This window comes from Triticum aestivum, chromosome 7B, assembly GCF_018294505.1.
Source record: "Triticum aestivum cultivar Chinese Spring chromosome 7B, IWGSC CS RefSeq v2.1, whole genome shotgun sequence".
Classification (NCBI taxonomy): Eukaryota; Viridiplantae; Streptophyta; class Magnoliopsida; order Poales; family Poaceae; genus Triticum; species Triticum aestivum.
Window position 1 is genome coordinate 549,873,762 of NC_057813.1, and position 19,050 is coordinate 549,892,811.

The following is a 19,050-nucleotide window of genomic DNA, read 5'->3' on the forward strand; positions in this document are numbered from 1 at the left end:
TTCTCCTGGCTGAGGGCTGGGAGCGCGAGAGGAGGAGCCGTGTCGACTGTCCATGATGGAATAGAGTTTTGGTTAGAGGCGCTCCGATGAGTGCTCGCAAAAGGAGGATGGTGTGATTCGGATCTAGATCCTCGCCTCTCTTTATAGGTAGCTCATTCGCGCAGCTAGGTGGTAGAATGTAAAAATACCCTGGCTTTTCGCATTCGTACGTGGAAGATGGCCATTATTGGGCGTGGAAGCCAAGGAGCGCAGCATTTATAAAGAGCCGGACACCGTTCGGTGAGTACATGGAATTTGGAGGAGAACCCGCCTTGCAATGCCGAAGACAACATGCGCGCCAGGCTCGTCATCATTGAAGCCTGGTTTGGGGGCTACCGAGGGAGTCCTGGACTAGGGGGTGTCCGGATAGACGAACTATCATCATTGAACGGACTCCAAGATTATGAAGATACAAGATTGAAGACTTCGTCCCGTGTCCGGATGGGACTTTCCTTGGCGTGGAAGGCAAGCTTGGCAATACGGATATGTAGATCTCCTACCATTGTAACCGACTCTGTGTAACCCTAGCCCTCTCCGGTGTCTATATAAACCAGAGGGTTTTAGTCCGTAGGAAGAAAAACAATCATACCATAGGCTAGCTTCTAGGGTTTAGCCTCCTTGATCTCGTGGTAGATCTACTCTTGCACTACCCATATCATCAATATCAATCAAGCAGGAGTAGGGTTTTACCTCCATCGAGAGGGCCCGAACTTGGGTAAAAACATCGTGTCCCTTGTCTCCTGTTACCATCCACCTAAACGCACACTTCGGGACCCCCTACCCGAGATCCGCCGGTTCTGACACCGACAGGCACCCCTAGGGTTTCCCATAGGGGGCGGTGGCCACATATGGGGGCGCCTAGGGATTGGATGCCCCCAAGTGCCTTGCCCCCCAAGCCAGGGGAGGCGGCCCTAGGGGGGCGCACCACGTCTCCTAGTGATTGTAGGTTGAGGTGAGGGGGGTGCAAAACCCCTTAGTGGGCTGGTGTGCTCCCTCCCCTTGGCCCATGAGCCCCCCTCCCGCCAACACTTGCCGAGGCCCCCGACTCCCCTTTCGGTTCTCCTAGTCATAACCTGGTACCCCCGGAACACTTCCGGACTCTGATTCCCTACGTCCTATATATCAATCTTCACCTCCAGACCATTCCAGAGTTCCTCGTCATGTCCGGGATCTCACCTGGGACACTGAACAACCTTTGGTTACCTCCAAAACAACTCAACTATACTTATATCATCACCAAACGTTAAGTGTGTAGACCCTGCGGGTTCGAGAACTATGCAGACATGACCGAGGTACTTCTACAGTGAATAACCAATAGAGGGACCTGGATGCCCATATTGGTTCCTACATATTCTATGAAGATCTTTATTGGTCGAACCTTGGTGTGTCATGGATTCAGCTAATCCCATATGTAGTTCCCTTTGTCCATTAGTATGTTACTTGCCCGAGATTTGATCATTGGTACCTCCTATCGGGGGTTGGGTGCGACATATGCCAAAGGATGGCTTATCATGGTGGGGGCGAGTTGAACGTCGCCGGTGCCTGGAAACAGGATGAGGCGAAGACATGCACGCCGGCGGATCTAACCCAGCTCCAGGGGTCTCCGAGGAGATAACACCCCTACTGCAGCTCTGCGGGGTCTCCGCATGGTCACTAAGGAAAAGTGAATACAAGGTTGCTCCTCGAGCTGTTTCTGGAAGAAGGAGAAGGCAAGGCTAGCTCTCTCCTTCCTATATGGTCTGTCTAGTGCTAATGGATTCGAACCCTTTGCAAGGGTGCCTCCGAGGGGTTTATATAGGCCTACCCCCAGGGGTACAACGGTAACACCGGCCGGTGCGGGTCCCAGCCGTCTGTCTCCCAGGCCATCGTCTTCTCTGCTGACTCCTGGGGCCCGCTGACTAGTGGGTCCCGCCGACTGGCCTGGTACGAGGGTGTCAGCCCCTGTCCGCCGCGGGCGGGTCTTGTCGGCTTTAGGTTACTATAGTCGTGCTTCTAATGACGCTGGCTTGGTCATGGGGTCATGGCAACAGTGCCGCCGCCTGATGGGCGATCACTATTGCCATTCCCCCGTCGTGTCTGGTTAATGGCATGTGGGGCCCGTGGGAGGGGCCGGCCGACTCCTGGGGGCCGACTCCCAACGGGTCTGACTCTCGGCGCTCTCGCCGTCTTCAGTACTCTTGCTGACTGGTAGGCCCTGCCGTCTCCAGGCCATACAGACAGACCGTCGTGGGCACAGGGCCCCGCCCCCAAGGGTTGATGTCAGGGCCGGCATGGGGACAGTGCCACGCCAGACGGAGATCTCCGTTAGTACGGCGCACTATGGCCATACCTGCCCTTAAATAACAGGGTGGTTGGAGTTACAGGCCGACTCCTGCTAGTCAGCCACGCTGGAGTCGCCTCTGGGACTCGGCTTAGCTGAGAGTCACCTCTGGGACTCGGCTTATCTTGGAGTCGCCTCCTGGACTCGCGGGGCGGAGCCTGCCCCGACGTCTTGAAAGGTTCTAGGACTCGGGTTAGCCTACCCGTGGCCCATTACTCCGACAGTAGTCCCCGAAGCTGGTGAGGCTCCGAGAGCGATACGTCGTGGGGCCTCAACAGTTTCATTCTTTTGGTGGGGGAATGCAGGCCTCGCTGGCCGTCTTCCTTCAGGCCGACTGGCTGGAGTCGGATTCACAAGGGGCCGTCTTGCTTTAAACCGACTAGCTGGAGTCGGATTCACTGAGGGCCATCTTGCTTCTTGAGGAGTTTTGAACGTCGCGGCGGGAACCAGGCAGCATGCCTAATACGCTTCCCCGCGGCCGCCCGCCACGGACCCATCGTGAGGCGCCACGCGGCAGGGGTAGTCTGCTCACCCACACGCGCGACAGGACAGGCCGTCGGGTGGGGCCGGCCACTACCGCGCCTCGGCCCGCGAACGGATCCGTTGCGGCCGCGCGGACGGTTGGGTTTCCCACGTCGTTACTGCGCGCAGTAACTTCGTGGGGGGCAAGGGGTCCCGCGCACAGTTAATCCCACGCCCGCCCCATCGGCTTCTCAGCCTGCAGGCCTATAAGCAGGCGGGGTGAGCGGGACAGCGAAACACGCGCGCCCATTCCTCCATGCTCCCCTGCCTCTTCTTGCCTCTTCTTCTTCTTGCCATCGCTGCTCCCAACCGCGCTGCACTCGCCGTGATGAGTTCTTCCTCCGCGACTGCGGCTCCTGCCGTGCGCTCCGGTGTGTGGGACGGCTCTGTAGTGGATGACGCGCCTCTGCAAGACGCGCCGGCTCCCTGACGCGAACTTGGTGCGAGCCCGCGCCGCGCCGGCGGGGGAAATAAGGCCGGTGCCGGAGGAGGGCGAGCGGGTCATATTCCGCTCGCACCTCATGTGCGGCCTGGGCCTGCCGGCGAGCGGCCTCTTCCGCTCCTTCCTGGAGTTCAACGGGCTCGAGCCGCACCACCTCACTCCGAACACGGTGGTGCTGCTGGCCGCCATCGCCACCCTGTGCGAGGTTTTTTTTAGCATTCTCCCCACCATCAAGCTGTGGGGAGAGTTCTTCCAATCCAAACTTGGCACACACGTCGCCGGCATTCCGGCTCAGTGCGGTGCCTTCATCGCAATGCGAAGGTCGACCGCCGACAATCCGTTTCCCTCCATCGCGCTGATCAAGTCGGTGAAGATGTGGGAGTGGTCGTACTTATATGTGAAGAACGTCGCACCAGAAGGCGACTGGGTCAACCGGCCGCACTATGAAGCCGGCGCGCCGGCTGGGAGGCTTCCCAGCTGGTCCCATCGGGTCATGACGCTGACTCCTGCAGGCGCCGCCGCCGTTGCGCGACTCCGAGTACTGACGCAGTCGGAAGGCTTGGTTGGGGCCGACTTGCTGGGCGCCTTTGTGGCGCGCCGAGTCCTCCCACTCCAAGGCCGACCTCATCTGATCTGTTAGATGAGCGACCACCGGGACCCGAGCCGGATGTGCACCAGGGAGATGCCCCACACGGAGCTGGCCAACATGGTGAACCACATCGCGAACTGCGAGCTCGTGGCGGACTGGCAGTTCGGCAAAGAGCCGTACTCGCGCGCCATCCCCCCGCCAGTGGTAAGTCATATTTTTGCTCTTTTGTTTTTCTTCTGTAGCCGAATTCGAATTCTGATTCTCTTGGTTTCTTCGAGTCAGAACCCCCTCATCTAGCCTGCAGCCGGCGCCACGGAACTGCCCCGCGAGTTCGCTCCTGATCGAGCGGAGAGCGACGTCGACAACCCCGACTTGGGGGCGGCGGCGATGGAGGCCGACGCCGAAGGCAGAGGAGGAGGAGTGGAAGGCGGCTTCAGGCCCTCGGCTACCTTTGCCGACTGGCCTGAAGACGAAGCCAAAGGGGAAGTCATCCCACGCCGCCAATCGAAAGCCGACCATCCAGGCGCGGGTTCCTCCACCGGCTTGGCCGGTCAAGTTGGCGCGAAGAAGCGCCGGGCCGCACCGAGTTCGCTCGGCGGCCGGCCGAAGAAGTTCAAGGGGGCGGTCGCCGCGACCAAGTGGGAGGAGGCGGTCGCGAAGGCCAACCGCTTCCGCAAGGAAGTGAAGGAGCCGCTGCTAGTTTCTGCGTAAGCGCTCTCTGCCTTCGCCTTGTTTCTTTGATTAATCTTTTTCGAATCTTTTTCATTCCTTCTTTGCTTCAGGGCCCCTCTTTCTCTTGAGAGGGTCGCCGTCCCCTCTGTCATGGGGTCGGCCGAAATGTCCGCCAATACTCGGCAGATCAACCCCGCCGCCGACCTCCGGGAGGCGACGGAGCGCAACGCGCGGGAGAAGCGCGACGAGGAGGAGGCCGACCGTCTGGAGAAGGCGGAGGCCGAGAAAGCGGCAGCCTCCGCCCAGAAGAAACTGGAGGAATCTGAAGCCACCGCCGCTGCAAGACAGCGGGCTGAGGAGACCGCGCGCCGCCAATCGGCGCTGCTTGTCATCCCGCTGAACTCCGCGCCGCCGCCCCCGGAGTTCACGGGGCAGACTGGAGAAGTCGACAGAGAGCACTCCAACATGGAGAAGGACGGTGGCGAGGCCTCCGCGTCGGGTATGCCCACGCCACCACCACCGCCTCCACCGCCGTCTAGGAGCGCACATGGCCAGCAGCCGGCAGGCCCGCCGGTGCCGCCGACCGAAGACGAGGCGGTGGCGAGGCTGCTCCTTCAAGTCACCTCACCAGCACGCCGCCGCCTCGAGAAGGCGGTTTCAGCGCCACGGCCCTTGGAGGCCGGCGCCGCCAGCTCGGCCATCCCAGATGCCGAGGCGACAAGTGCCGCACCCACTGGGTGGGTGCGAGGAGGCGGTGACGGTCTGCTGAACCGGGCGCTCCTGGACGTCCAGGCGAAACTGCGAGCTGAGGGCGAGGCCATTCAGGGCTGCACCAAGGCGCATCTGGCGTTGCGCGCAGCTATTCGGGTATACTTTCCTTCTTTGACTTTGTGTTTCTCGTTCTTCTCTATGGGGGCGCGCTAGCGCACCCACTGGGTGTAGTCCCCGTGTTTCGGGCCGGCTGCTGAGCAGGCGGCCCGGAACTCCATCTGGCGAGTTCCTCGTTTTTGTCTTTGTCTTGATTATTTATCACTCGAGTATCACAACCTCCGCGTTACTGCCTTCAACCGCAACGTCGAGCAGCTGGAGAAGCGGACCGCCGACTTGTCGGAGAGTCGGAGTAAGTCTTCTTATTTTTTGCGGGGGCGCGCTGGCGCACCCGCGGGCTGTAGTCCCCGAGATTCAGGCCGACTGCTGAGCAGTCGGGCCGGATCTTCCCAGCGACCTTCTTTGCTGACGACTTGACGTCCTTTTCCTTTGTTCTTCAGAGGCCAATGCCGCTCTTCAGGAACGGTTGGGCGAAGTCAGCACCGCCCTGCGCGCCAAGGAGGAGGAGTGTGGCAAGCTCGCCACGGAGCGCGACCTGCTGGCCGCACAGCTGGCAGAGCAGAAGGAGCTGCTTAAGGCGGCACATGACGAGGCGGAGAAGAAAGAGACTGCTCTCCTATGTCCTCCGACGTCTCCCTCTTCTCTCTTTTCGTGTGCAGGTGTTAAACTTTCTCGGAATGGCCCTAGGTTTGCCAAGCGGCCTTGGTATAGCACCGGTAGACCGCCTGTCAAGTTTCGTGCCATTTGGAGTCCGTTTGATACTCCAACGGTTGACCGGGTAACCGTAAAGCCCTCTTTTGTTGCAGCCCAACACCCCTTCCAAAGTGGCCCCAAACCCACCAAACTCCCCTCCATGCTCTCGGTCGTTCGATCACGATCGCGTGGCCGAAAACCGCACCTCATTTGGACTCTCCTAGCTCCCTCTACCTATATAAAGGCCCTCCCCTTCCATTTTCGCGGATGAAAACCCCCCCTAACCCTAGTTTTCCTGCTCGCGCCGCTGGACACGTCCGCCCGCGCCGGACACGTCCAGCCGCCACCTCACCCCAACCAATCACGTTGCGACACGTCACCTCCTCCGCCGCCTCAGCCACTCATGCGCCGCCACGTCGCCCCGCGCCGCCCTCCACCGCACCGGCCCGCCGGGCCCAGGCGGGGCCCGCCCGGCCCATCCGCCGCGCCACCCGCGCCTCGGCTCCCGGCCGCCGCCGGCGAGCGCCGCCGTCTCCGCGCCCGCGCCGGCGCCACCGCCTCCGGTCGTGGCGCCTCCTCCCGCGCGCATCGCGCCGCCGCGCGCCGTCCTCGCCGTCAACGCGGCCGCGCCACCTCGTGCCGGCCCGCCCCGGCCGCCGCCGACCCCGCGCCGCCCCGCGTGCCTCGCCCTCGCCCGGATCCGGCAAGGCGCCGCCGGATCCGCCCCCTCCGGCGCCTCTCCGGCCACCACCGGCGCCAACTCCGGCGAGCTCGCGCCGCCGCCTCGCAAACCGTGCATGAAGGTTGACTTCCCCCCTCTGTAAAACGCCTAAGTCCCCGTTTCTGTGTAAATAATCATGCCATGTTCATCGCGTCACATCTCTGCATCCGTAGCTCCGTTTCGTGCGTATAATATGTCAAATTGTTCGCCTCAACGAGTACTTCATTTCATTCCATTGCATAATTTTCATTTGAGCTCACCTTGATGCCCGAAATGCTATTGGAAGAGTGCATGTTGATGTTAATCTGCTGAAACTGTTATAACTTGCTCATTTATCATTTTTGCCATGATTGATGTGTGCATCCTATGAGGTTGATGTCTTCATGTGTGTTGATCTATGACACGCCATTTTTACAGGGGTGCCAACCATGTATTTTTGTGAGTTGTGTGCTGAGTGTATCAAGCTTGCTAACTAGGGTAGTTGCTGTTGCTGTTTTCCTGACAGATTCTGTTATATTTTGTTGCTATGTTAACATGCTTCTACAAGTCATTTCGTGCATAATCTGGAGATGCTCTATAAACATGTTTTGATCTACATGTCATGCTCTATTCATTCATGCCCTTGGTTGCAATTATAGCCTGCTGTAGCTTGTTGTAAACTTGCTCCAAAGTTACTTGATAATGTTGCTGTCATCCGGTTAACATTACGTTCAATGTTTCCATGATTGTTTCCTAGTGATCCATGCACCCTATGACCTTGCTATTGCCATGCTTAGCTTCACAAACATGCCTTCTTACTGTTGGTTGCCTTGCCATGCCATGTATTGCTCTGTGGTGAGTGGTACAAGCTGACCAACATGCCTACTTATTGTTGTTCCTGCCATGTTTGAATCTGTAATATAACTTGCCATGTTTACATGGGTGCCATCATATTTTCTGATCCTTTTTGGCTCATGGTTAGTAAGGGACTGTTGTTCTATGCATTTAGTAGTATCATGCCATGCCTTTGTTTGCCATGATAGCTTCCTGTAACATGTTGTTTGATAGCTCTAAACATTGCATCCTGATGTTATTTCTGCTAAAGTCTGAAACTGTTATTATTTGCAATATCTCCATGTCTTTTTGAGCATGTTCTAGTTGTTTCTGGAGATAGCTCAGTGTTCATGTTTTGTTATGCTTTACGTGTACTTCATTCCCATGCCTTTTGTTATTTTGTTGGGATGCTGTAGCATATTGCTTTGATGCTTGTAAGATGCCTAGTTGCTGTTATGGACAGATTGTTGTTATGACTTGTATAGTGTGCATGTGTTGAACCGTTGCTCCGTTTTGAGTGTGCTCTATATGAAACTTGCTTAATCTTGCATGTTGTTTCATATTATCATGTTGCATCCTTGTTTTGGGTGTGTTTGCTTGATGTTTGGGTGCATTTTGCATCAATGCCATGTTTAACTTGTCTTGCTCATATCTTCTAGGCCGTAGCTCCGAATCTAATGAACTTTATATGTAACTTGACTAGAATTTCGTTTAGATGATCTTGGTGCCTCTTAACTTGCTGTTTAACTACTTGAACTTAAGGTTTATTCAGTTCTGGATGAATTTCGAAATTTGCATATGAGGACTTACCGGAATTGTTATATGTTGTTCCCGACCTCATTTAAACTTGCCTTGATGTGTTGTTCTTGTTTGCATCATCTCTTGCCATGAGTGGCTTCATCTAGCTTTGTCATGCATCATGCTTGTTGTGCATCATGCCTTGTTCATGGGTGCTGTGTTTACCATGTTGTGTGCTTCTTCTCGATAGTTCCCGTTTCGTTGCGATCGTGAGGATTCGTTCGTCTACGGTTGGTTCGGCTTCATCCGTTCGTCTTCTTCATGGACTCGTTCCTCTTCCTTGCGGGATTTCAGGCAAGATGACCGCTACCCTGGATCTCACTACTATCATTGCTATGCTAGTTGCTTCGTTCTATCGGTATGCTATGCTACCTATTACCTGTTTATCAAGCCATCCCATATTGCCATGAACCTCTAACCTTTGACACCTTTCCTATGCAAACTGTTGTTTGGCTATGTTACCGCTTTGCTCAGCCCCTCTTATAGCGTTGCTAGCTGCAGGTGAAGTTGAAGATTTCTCCAGGGTGGACAGGGTTATGTTGGGATATCACAATATCTCTTATATTATTAATGCATCTATATATTTGGTAAAGGGTGGAAGGCTCGGCCTTATGCCTGGTGTTTTGTTCCACTCTTGCCGCCCTAGTTTCCGTCATACCAGTGTTATGTTCCCGGATTTTGCGTTCCTAACGCGGTCGGGTGATTTATGGGACCCCCCTGACAGTTCACTTTGAATAAAACTTGTCCAGCAAGGCCCAACCTTGGTTTTACCATTTGCCTCACCACCACCTATACCTTTCCCTTGGGTCGGCCAACCCGAGGGTCATCTTTATTTTAGCCCCCCCGGGCCAGTGCTTGTCTAAGTGTTGGTCCGAACCGAGCCGCCTGCGGGGCCACCTCGGGGAAACTCGAAGTCTAGTTTTACTCGTAGCCTGTCTCATCCGGTGTTGCCCTGAGAACGAGATATGTGCAGCTCCTATCGGGATTGTTGACGCATCGGGCAGTCTTGCAGGTCTTGTTTTACCATTGTCGAAATGTCTTGTAAACCGGGATTCCGAGACTGATCGGGTCTTCCTGGGAGAAGGTCTATTCCTTCGTTGATCGCGAGAGCTTGTCATGGGCTAAGTTGGGACACCCCTGCAGGGTACAAACTTTCGAGAGCCGTGCCCGCGGTTATGTGGCAGATGGGAATTTGTTAATGTCCGGTTGTAGATAACTTGACACTTGATCCGAATTAAAACGCATCAACCGCGTGTGTAGCCGTGATGGTCTCTTCTCGGCGGAGTCCGGGAAGTGAACACGGTTTCTGGGTTATGTTTGACGTAAGTAGGTGTTCAGGATCACCTCTTGATCATTGCTAGCTTCACGACCATTCCTTTGTTTCTCTTCTCTCTCTCATTTGCGTATGTTAGCCACCATACTTGCTTAGTCGCTGCTGCAACCTCGCCACTTTACCCCTTCCTTTCCCATTAAGCTTTGCTAGTGTTGATACCCATGGTAATGGGATTGCTGAGTCCTCGTGGCTCACAGATTACTACAACAACAGTTGTAGGTACAGGTTATACGATGAACTTGACGCGAGAGCGATACTTGCTTGTTTTGAAGTTTCTTCTTCTGCTTCTTCGATCAGGGGATAGGTTCCAGGTCGGCAGCCTGGGCTAGTAGGGTGGATATTGTTTGTGTTTCCATTTATGTATCATCCGTAGTCGGATGTTGATCTCTTGTATGATGTATTGTTGTATTCGGGTGGCATTGTATGCCTTATGTATGTATCCCCATCTATTATGTAATGTTGATGAAATGATATCCACCTTGCAAAAGCGTTTCAATATGCGGGTCTATCCTTAGTGGGACCTTCGAGTTCCTTTTGGATAGGGTCGCATATTGGGCGTGACAAGTTGGTATCAGAGCCTCGACCGACCCTAGGAGCCCCCTTGATTGATTGTGTAGTTTGGCCGTTGTTGAGTCTAGAAGAAAACTGTTTTCGGAGTCTAGTTATATCGGAGAGTAGGAATTCTTTTTACTCCTCAGCCCCTTCGTCGCTCTGGTAAGGAATCTTGACGTAGGTGTTTTGAACTACTCCTCTTCCCCTTCAAATTTTTCATTAGGATCACGCAGTTGGTTTTCCGATCGTTGTTCCTCAGCTCTTTGCATCCGGTGCATTTCTCGTCAAGATGACTCGAACCTCTTTGTCTTTGTGGGTTCAATCCTTAGCTCTTTTCGATCGATGTTGTTTCCCTGTCCGAAGTTGTCCTTGCTTTTCCCACCCACCCACCCTTCTTCCTCTCAGAGCCGGAGTCCATAAGCGAGTTTCCATCCTAATCGTGTGAAGTCTTTGCCTTCTTTCTTCAATGTTTCCAACCGGTGTTTTCTCTTCAAGATATTCATCGGTTCCCCTTCCAGTTGCCTGTGTTTTTCCCGCCCTCCCAGCCCTTTTCTTCCCGGAACCCGAGTCTCTTTCGACCATCGATTTTATTCATGTGAAGCATCTTCAGTCTTTCGTCAATTATTTCAATCGGCGAATTCTCGTCTCGTTCGTCATTCTTCATCACTTTCTTTTTTCCGGTGGACTCAATTCAAGTTGTTTGGGTTGATCATATTCTTTTTCTCGAATCAAGTGTTTTCCCCTTGCTCATTCGCCTCTCGCCAGTTTATCCTTCCGGAGTGTTCAACACATCTCAGGAGATTCATCTGTGTTCGAATTAATTCAAGGTTGTCACCTCATTCAAATATTTCAATTGTTCCGGTGCATCATCTATCTGTTCAACAATCCTTTCCAACGATGTTTTCTTTATTGGGCCCTAACCCACAGGTCTTTTCCCAGGATCTTACCTGACTCTTCTAATTATTCCGGAGCTATTCCGAAATTCTTTTCAAGTGTGACGTAAGAATGGATCCCATCAGTCACATGCCTTCTCCAAGATCGCTTTCAAATTCTTTTCGTTGTTGGCTCAACCTCTTCGCTTTTCCATTCTCCTGGAGTATCTCAACAATTTTGGTGGTGTTTCTCGTCGTCATTTGAAGACCAAGGAAGAAGATTTCTGTTAAATTTTGTCCGTTCTCTCGGAGATTCGCGGTGCTAGCTCGATGTTATCCTATCAAATTGTTTCAAGTCATGCAAATTCTTTTCATTCATCCGGAGCATTTCAGGAGTTGCTTTCTCTCTCGATCATCTGGAGGCCATCTTTTCGGAAGATTTCTTCATTCTAAGTTTTCAGATTCGTTCTCCAATTATTCTATATCCGTGCCCCTTCGTTCATCTCAATATTATCCCGGTGCTTCATTCAAGTGCTCTTTAATCAGATCGAGTTCTTCCCGTTCTCTTATTGGTTCTTCTAATTCTTCCCGGTGATTCATTCTCTTTCGTCAGTCATTTTCGAATTCTTACGGTGGTTCGTTCAAGATTCTTTTTCCTTGATTATCGTTTTTATTCATTCGTTCTTTTCAATCCTACTGGTGGTTCATGAAGACCTTCTCAAGTTTGCGATATGTCACTTCTCAATCCTTTTCAAGAAGAATAAGTAGTATGCAAGAATCCATTGCTTGTCATCAATTTAATTTGATGAAGGATAAGCATACAATAAATCTTATTCTTATTTCATCCAAGTGATTAATCCCTTCCTTCAGAGTTTGTTCTTAAGTAATAAATTCTATTTCCAAGTGTTTTCATCTTTTCTTTTCCGGAGTTCAAATTTCCTCGACCATTTCGTCGGAACCTCCACCTTAAATCATCGTAAGCTTTAATATAATTCTTTCATCCTTCATTCTATCTCACCATCCTTTTGTTAACGGAGTTCTTCATGGTGGTTCATCGTGATTCAGTTCATTCTTCAAGAGTTCATCAAGTGTCATTCCTTCCTCTCAAGCGTGTGTTCTAATCCTCCCATTTTCAGCCGGAGCGCTGTCTAAATCCTTTCAGTCTTATCCGTTTCCTTTCTCATTCTAACCACTCCGGTTAGAACGAGTGATGTCATAGTCTATCTGATTCCGTGAGCTTTCGATTCTCGCCATTCTCGTCGTTCCTCTCTTCTTCTCGAGTGCACTCCATCCTTTACTCCTTCTCTTGAGTTCTTGTTTCACCTCATCCTTTTTTTTCCTTCCGTCTCGGTCCTAAGATCTCGGGACGAGATCTCTTGTTAGTGGAGGAGTGTTGTAACGCCCCGGATTCGATGCGCCAGGTGCCTGCCAGTTATTCGTCGTTGTTGCCATGTCATTTGCTTGCGTGTTGCACTTTGCCATGTCATCATATGCATTTCATATCATGTCATCATGTGCATCTCATTTTGCATACATGTTCGTCTCATGCATCCGAGCTTTTTCCCCGTTGTCCGTTTTGCAATCCGGCGCTCCTATGTCCTCCGACGTCTCCCTCTTCTCTCTTTTCGTGTGCGGGTGTTAAACTTTCTCGGAATGGCCCGAGGTTTGCCAAGCGGCCTTGGTATAGCACCGGTAGACCGCCTGTCAAGTTTCGTGCCATTTGGAATCCGTTTGATACTCCAACGGTTGACCGGGTAACCGTAAAGCCCTCTTTTGTTGAAGCCGAACACCCCTTCCAAAGTGGCCCAAAACCCACCAAACTCCCCTCCATGCTCTCGGTCGTTCGATCACGATCGCGTGGCCGAAAACCGCACCTCATTTGGACTCTCCTAACTCCCTCTACCTATATAAAGGCCCTCCCCTTCCATTTTCGCGGATGAAAATCCCCCCTAACCCTAGTTTTCCTCCTCACGCCGCTGGACACGTCCGCCCGCGCCGGACACGTCCAGCCGCCACCTCACCCCAACCAATCACGTTGCGACATGTCACCTCCTCCGCCGCCTCAGCCACTCATGCGCCGCCACGTCGCCCCGCGCCGCCCTCCACCGCGCCGGCCCGCCGGGCCCAGGCGGGGCCCGCCCGGCCCATCCGCCGCACGCCGCCCGCGCCTCGGCTCCCGGTCGCCGCCGGCGAGCGCCGCCGCCGCCGGGCCCGCGCCGGCGCCGCCGCCCGCGCCTCGGCTCCCGGCCACCGCCGGCGAGCGCCGCCGCCGCCGCGCCCGCGCCGGCGCCGCCGCCTCCGGGTGCCGCCCGCCTCCGCCGCCGCCGCGGAGCCTCGGCTCCCCCTCGCCCGAGCCGCGGGCGCCTCCTCCCGCGCGCCTCGCGCCGCCGTGCGCCGTCCTCGCCGGCCTCGCCGTCAACGCGCGCCTCGCCCTCGCCCGGATCCGGCAAGGCGCCGCCGGATCCGCCCCCTCCGGCGCCTCTCCGGCCACCACCGGTGCCAACTCCGGCGAGCTCGCGCCGCCGCCTCGCAACCCGTGCATGAAGGTTGACTTCCCCCCCTCTGTAAAACGCCTAAGTCCCCGTTTCTGTGTAAATAATCATGCCATGTTCATCGCATCACATCTCTGCATCCGTAGCTCCGTTTCGTGCGTATAATATGTCAAATTGTTCGTCTAAACGAGTACTTCATTTCATTCCATTGCATCATTTTCATTTAATATCATCTTGATGCCAAAAATGCTATTGGAAGAGTGCATGTTGATATTAATCTGCTGAAACTGTTATAACTTGCTCATTTATCATTTTTGCCATGATTGATGTGTGCATCCTATGAGGTTGATGTCTTCATGTGTGTTGATCTATGCCATGCCATCTTTCCAGGGGTGCCAACCATGTATTTTTGTGAGTTGTGTGCTGAGTGTATCAAGCTTGCTAAGTAGGGTAGTTGCTGTTGCTGTTTTCCTAACAGATTCTGTTATATTTTGTTGCTATGTTAACATGCTTCTACAAGTCATTTCGTGCATAATCTGGAGATGCTCTATAAACATGTTTTGATATACATGTAATGCTCTATCCATTCATGCCCTTGGTTGCAATTATAGCCTGCTGTAGCTTGTTGTAAACTTGCTCCAAAATTGCTTGATAATGTTGCTGTCAACCGGTTAACATTAAGTTCAATGTTTCCATGATTGTTTCCTAGTGATCCATGCACCCTATGACCTTGCTATTGCCATGCTTAGCTTCACAAACATGCCTTCTTACTGTTGGTTGCCTTGCCATGCCATGTATTGCTCTGTGGTGAGTGGTACAAGCTCACCAACATGCCTACTTATTGTTGTTCCTGCCATGTTTGAATCTGTAATATAATTTGCCATGTTTACATGGGTGCCATCATATTTTCTGATCCTTTTTGGCTCATGGTCAGTAAGGGACTGTTGTTCTATGCATTTAGTAGTATCATGCCATGCCTTTGTTTGCCATGGTAGCTTCCTGTAACATGTTGTTTGATAGCTCTAAACATTGCATCCTGATGTTATTTCTGCTAAAGTCTGAAACTGTTATTATTTGCAATATCTCCCTGTCTTTTTGAGCATGTTCTAGTTGTTTCTGGAGATAGCTCAGTGTTCATGTTTTGTTATGCTTTACGTGTACTTCATGCCCATGCCTTTTGTTATTTTGTTGGGATGCTGTAGCATATTGCTTTGATGCTTATAAGATGCCTAGTTGCTGTTATGGACAGATTGTTGTTATGACTTGTATAGTGTGCATGTGTTGAACGGTTGCTCCGTTTTGAGTGTGCTCTATATGAAACTTGCTTAATCTTGCATGTTGTTTCATATTATCATGTTGCATCCTTGTTTTGGGTGTGTTTGCTTGATGTTTGGGTGCATTTTGCATCAATGCCATGTTTAACTTGTTTTGCTCATATCTTCTAGGCCGTAGCTCCGAATCTAATGAACTTTATATGTAACTTGACTAGAATTTCGTGTAGATCATCTGGGTGCCCCTTAACTTGCTGTTTAACTACTTGAACTTAAGGTTTATTCAGTTCTGGACCAATTTCGAAATTTGCATATGAGGACTTACCGGAATTGTTATATGTTGTTCCCGGCCTCATTTAAACTTGCCTTGATGTGTTGTTCTTGTTTGCATCATCTCTTCCCATGAGTGGCTTCATCTAGCTTTGTCATGCATCATGCTTGTTGTGCATCATGCCTTGTTCATGGGTGGTGTGTTTACCATGTTGTGTGCTTCTTCTCGATAGTTCCCGTTTCGTTGCGATCGTGAGGATTCGTTCGTGTACAGTTGGTTCGGCTTCATCCGTTCGTCTTCTTCATGGACTCGTTCTTCTTCCTTGCGGGATTTCAGGCAAGATGACCGCTACCCTGGATCTCACTACTATCATTGCTATGCTAGTTGCTTCGTTCTATCGCTATGCTGCGCTACCTATTACCTGTTTATCAAGCCATCCCATATTGCAATGAACCTCTAACCTTTGACACCTTTCCTATGCAAACCGTTGTTTGGCTATGTTACCGCTTTGCTCAGCCCCTCTTATAGCGTTGCTAGCTGCAGGTGAAGTTGAAGATTTCTCCAGGGTGGACAGGGTTATGTTGGGATATCACAATATCTCTTATATTATTAATGCATCTATATATTTGGTAAAGGGTGGAAGGCTCGGCCTTATGCCTGGTGTTTTGTTCCACTCTTGCCGCCCTAGTTTCCATCATACCGGTGTTATGTTCCCAGATTTTGCGTTCCTAACGCGGTCGGGTGATTTATGGGACCCCCCTGACAGTTCGCTTTGAATAAAACTTGTCCAGCAAGGCCCAACATTGGTTTTACCATTTGCCTCACCACCACCTATACCTTTCCCTTGGGTCGGCCAACCCGAGGGTCATCTTTATTTTAGCCCCCCCCGGGCCAGTGCTTGTCTAAGTGTTGGTCCGAACCGAGCCGCCTGCGGGGCCACCTCGGGGAAACTCGAAGTCTGGTTTTACTCGTAGCCTGTCTCATCCGGTGTTGCCTTGAGAACGAGATATGTGTAGCTCCTATCGGGATTGTCGGCGCATCGGGCGGTCTTGCTGGTCTTGTTTTACCATTGTCGAAATGTCGTGTAAACCGGGATTCCGAGACTGATCGGGTCTTCCTGGGACAAGGTCTATTCCTTCGTTGATCGCGAGAGCTTGTCATGGGCTAAGTTGGGACACCCCTACAGGGTATAAACTTTCGAGAGCCGTGCCCGCGGTTATGTGGCAGATGGGAATTTGTTAATGTCCGGTTGTAGATAACTTGACACTTGATCCGAATTAAAACGCATCAACCGCGTGTGTAGCCGTGATGGCCTCTTCTCGGCGGAGTCCGGGAAGTGAACACGGTTTCTGGGTTATGTTTGACGTAAGTAGGTGTTCAGGATCACCTCTTGATCATTGCTAGCTTCACGACCGTTCCTTTGTTTCTCTTCTCGCTCTCATTTGCGTATATTAGCCACCATACTTGCTTAGTCGCTGCTGCAACCTCACCACTTTACCCCTTCCTTTCCCATTAAGCTTTGCTAGTCTTGATACCCATGGTAATGGGATTGCTGAGTCCTCGTGGCTCACAGATTACTACAACAACAGTTGCAGGTACAGGTTATACGATGAACTTGACGCGAGAGCGATACTTGCTTGTTTTGGAGTTTCTTCTTCTGCTTCTTCGATCAGGGGATAGGTTCCAGGTCGGCAGCCTGGGCTAGCAGGGTGGATATTGTTTGTGTTTCCGTTTATGTATCATCCGTAGTCGGATGTTGATCTCTTGTATGATGTATTGTTGTATTCGGGTGGCATTGTATGCCTTATGTATGTATCCCCATCTATTATGTAATGTTGATGTAATGATATCCACCTTGCAAAAGCGTTTCAATATGCGGGTCTATCCTTATTGGGACCTTCGAGTTCCTTTTGGATAGGGTCGCATATTGGGCGTGACAGTAGCCCCTGATGCTCGGTTCGGTGTTCGGGAAGAAAAACCGGACTGAGGATCTTATAAAGATATATGCAGGAGTTCTAAAAAATATGTCAATATGGGATTGCAGGCTGCGCTGCTGACCTCTGTCGCACTGACTGCGGAGGTCGATGCTTTGAAGCAGAACCTCGAGCGGCCCAAGAGCGAGCTCGGCCGTGCCAAGAAGCAGCTCGAGGATAATGAAGGTGAGTAACACCGTATTAAATTTGTACCTTACAGAAAAGGATTTTGGTTGCAAGAAAAATAACAAGGATAACATGGGTACTTCAGGGGCCACGAACAAGGTGGCGACCCTGAAGGAGGCCATGTCCGCGGCCGAACATAATGCGGCCGCGGAACGAGCGGAGCGGGAGAAGCAGGAGGCGGGTGGCGGAGGTGCAGCAAGAGCTCCAGGCTCTCGTGGAAAAGCATGAGAGTTTGGAGCGCGACTCGAAGACTCGAGAGTCCGAGCTTGCCTTGGCTCTTGAGAGTGCCAAAGCCGCTAAGGCCGAAGCCCATAAGGCCCTTCAGGAAGTCGAGGCGGTGAAGAAAATAGCGGCGGGTAAGGCATTTTTCATGCAAAGCAAGCATGTGAATGTGAATTACCTGATACTTACCCGAATTCGAAGCTCTCCTGGAGCGTTTGCAGATCTGCCTCGCAGCGTGTTCGATGCTGCCGCATTCTACCGAGACGAGGAGGGGAGCTCGATGGAGAAGGTCTTCTGGTCTCAGTATGCTGAGGCCGGACATCCGGGCCCCTTAGCGACCAGCTGAAGCAGCTGGTCGAGCTCCACAAGGTAGCCGAACAGGCCATGAAGGGCCTCATAGTTCGGGTGTGGCCCAAGGAGGCCATGCCTGGGAGCTACTTCGGCCTGGTGCGGCGGCTGGTGGATGCGTGTCCCTGGGTGGAAGTCGTCAAGCACTCTTCCTGCATTAAAGGTGCCCGTCGGGCCCTTGCCCGTGCAAAGGTGCACTGGGCAGGATGGACGCTGAGAAGCTTCTAACGGACGCGCCGCCGGAGGGCAAGGAGTATCGCACGCCCGAAATGTATTATAAGAGTGTCCTGAAGGGAGCCCGCAAGATTGCGGATGAGTGCTCCAAGGATGTAATATTTGAGTAGAATCGCATTATGTTATCCTTTGCGCTGAAAACTGTGTTCATATGCGCTAAGCAACACTTATTAATTTAAAATATTACCTTTTGTGCGGCCGTTTATCAAATGTGAGAGATGGCAAGTCGTCGGCTTCAGCCCCCATGCCACTAGTGCTGGGGTGTTCGGGATAAACTTGAGCACTCTTGTTCCCATGTTTGGGTCCATCTAGGGAGGCGGTCAACACAACGAATGAGGCAACTTGACTTATAACGCTTAAACACTCTCACTTAGCCATAGAATTCTATAATTTTAAATTTCGGCGAAGCCCCTAGTGTTCGGAAGACCGAGTTCGGCGCGCTATCCACGCCTGGGCCGGACAAAGCCGGTTCCTCGCTCTAAGCGGCATAAGTCTTTAGGGACTCGAAAAAACCTCTCGAATAGCGACCAGCTCTCGCCTTATCATGACGGTCAGTTTTAGCTTTCTCCACTGAGGCGCTCGCCCAGCTCAACCGGGGCGCAATCGCAGTGGTTCTCCCAGTGCTACCTTAGCCGATAAAACAAAACGTAAGGTACCAAAACATGGGAGCCGGGCAAACCCAACTATTAACCCAAGACATGATTCGGAGCCGATGCATATAATGCTATAATTCGAGGTGCCGCACTTGTGAAAGTGTCGGACTTATCACACCATAATGCGGGGAACTTAAGCCCTTGTGTATTCGGCCGTACCAAAGTGTACGGGTGCAACATGTCATAAACGAACATATATAAGAAAG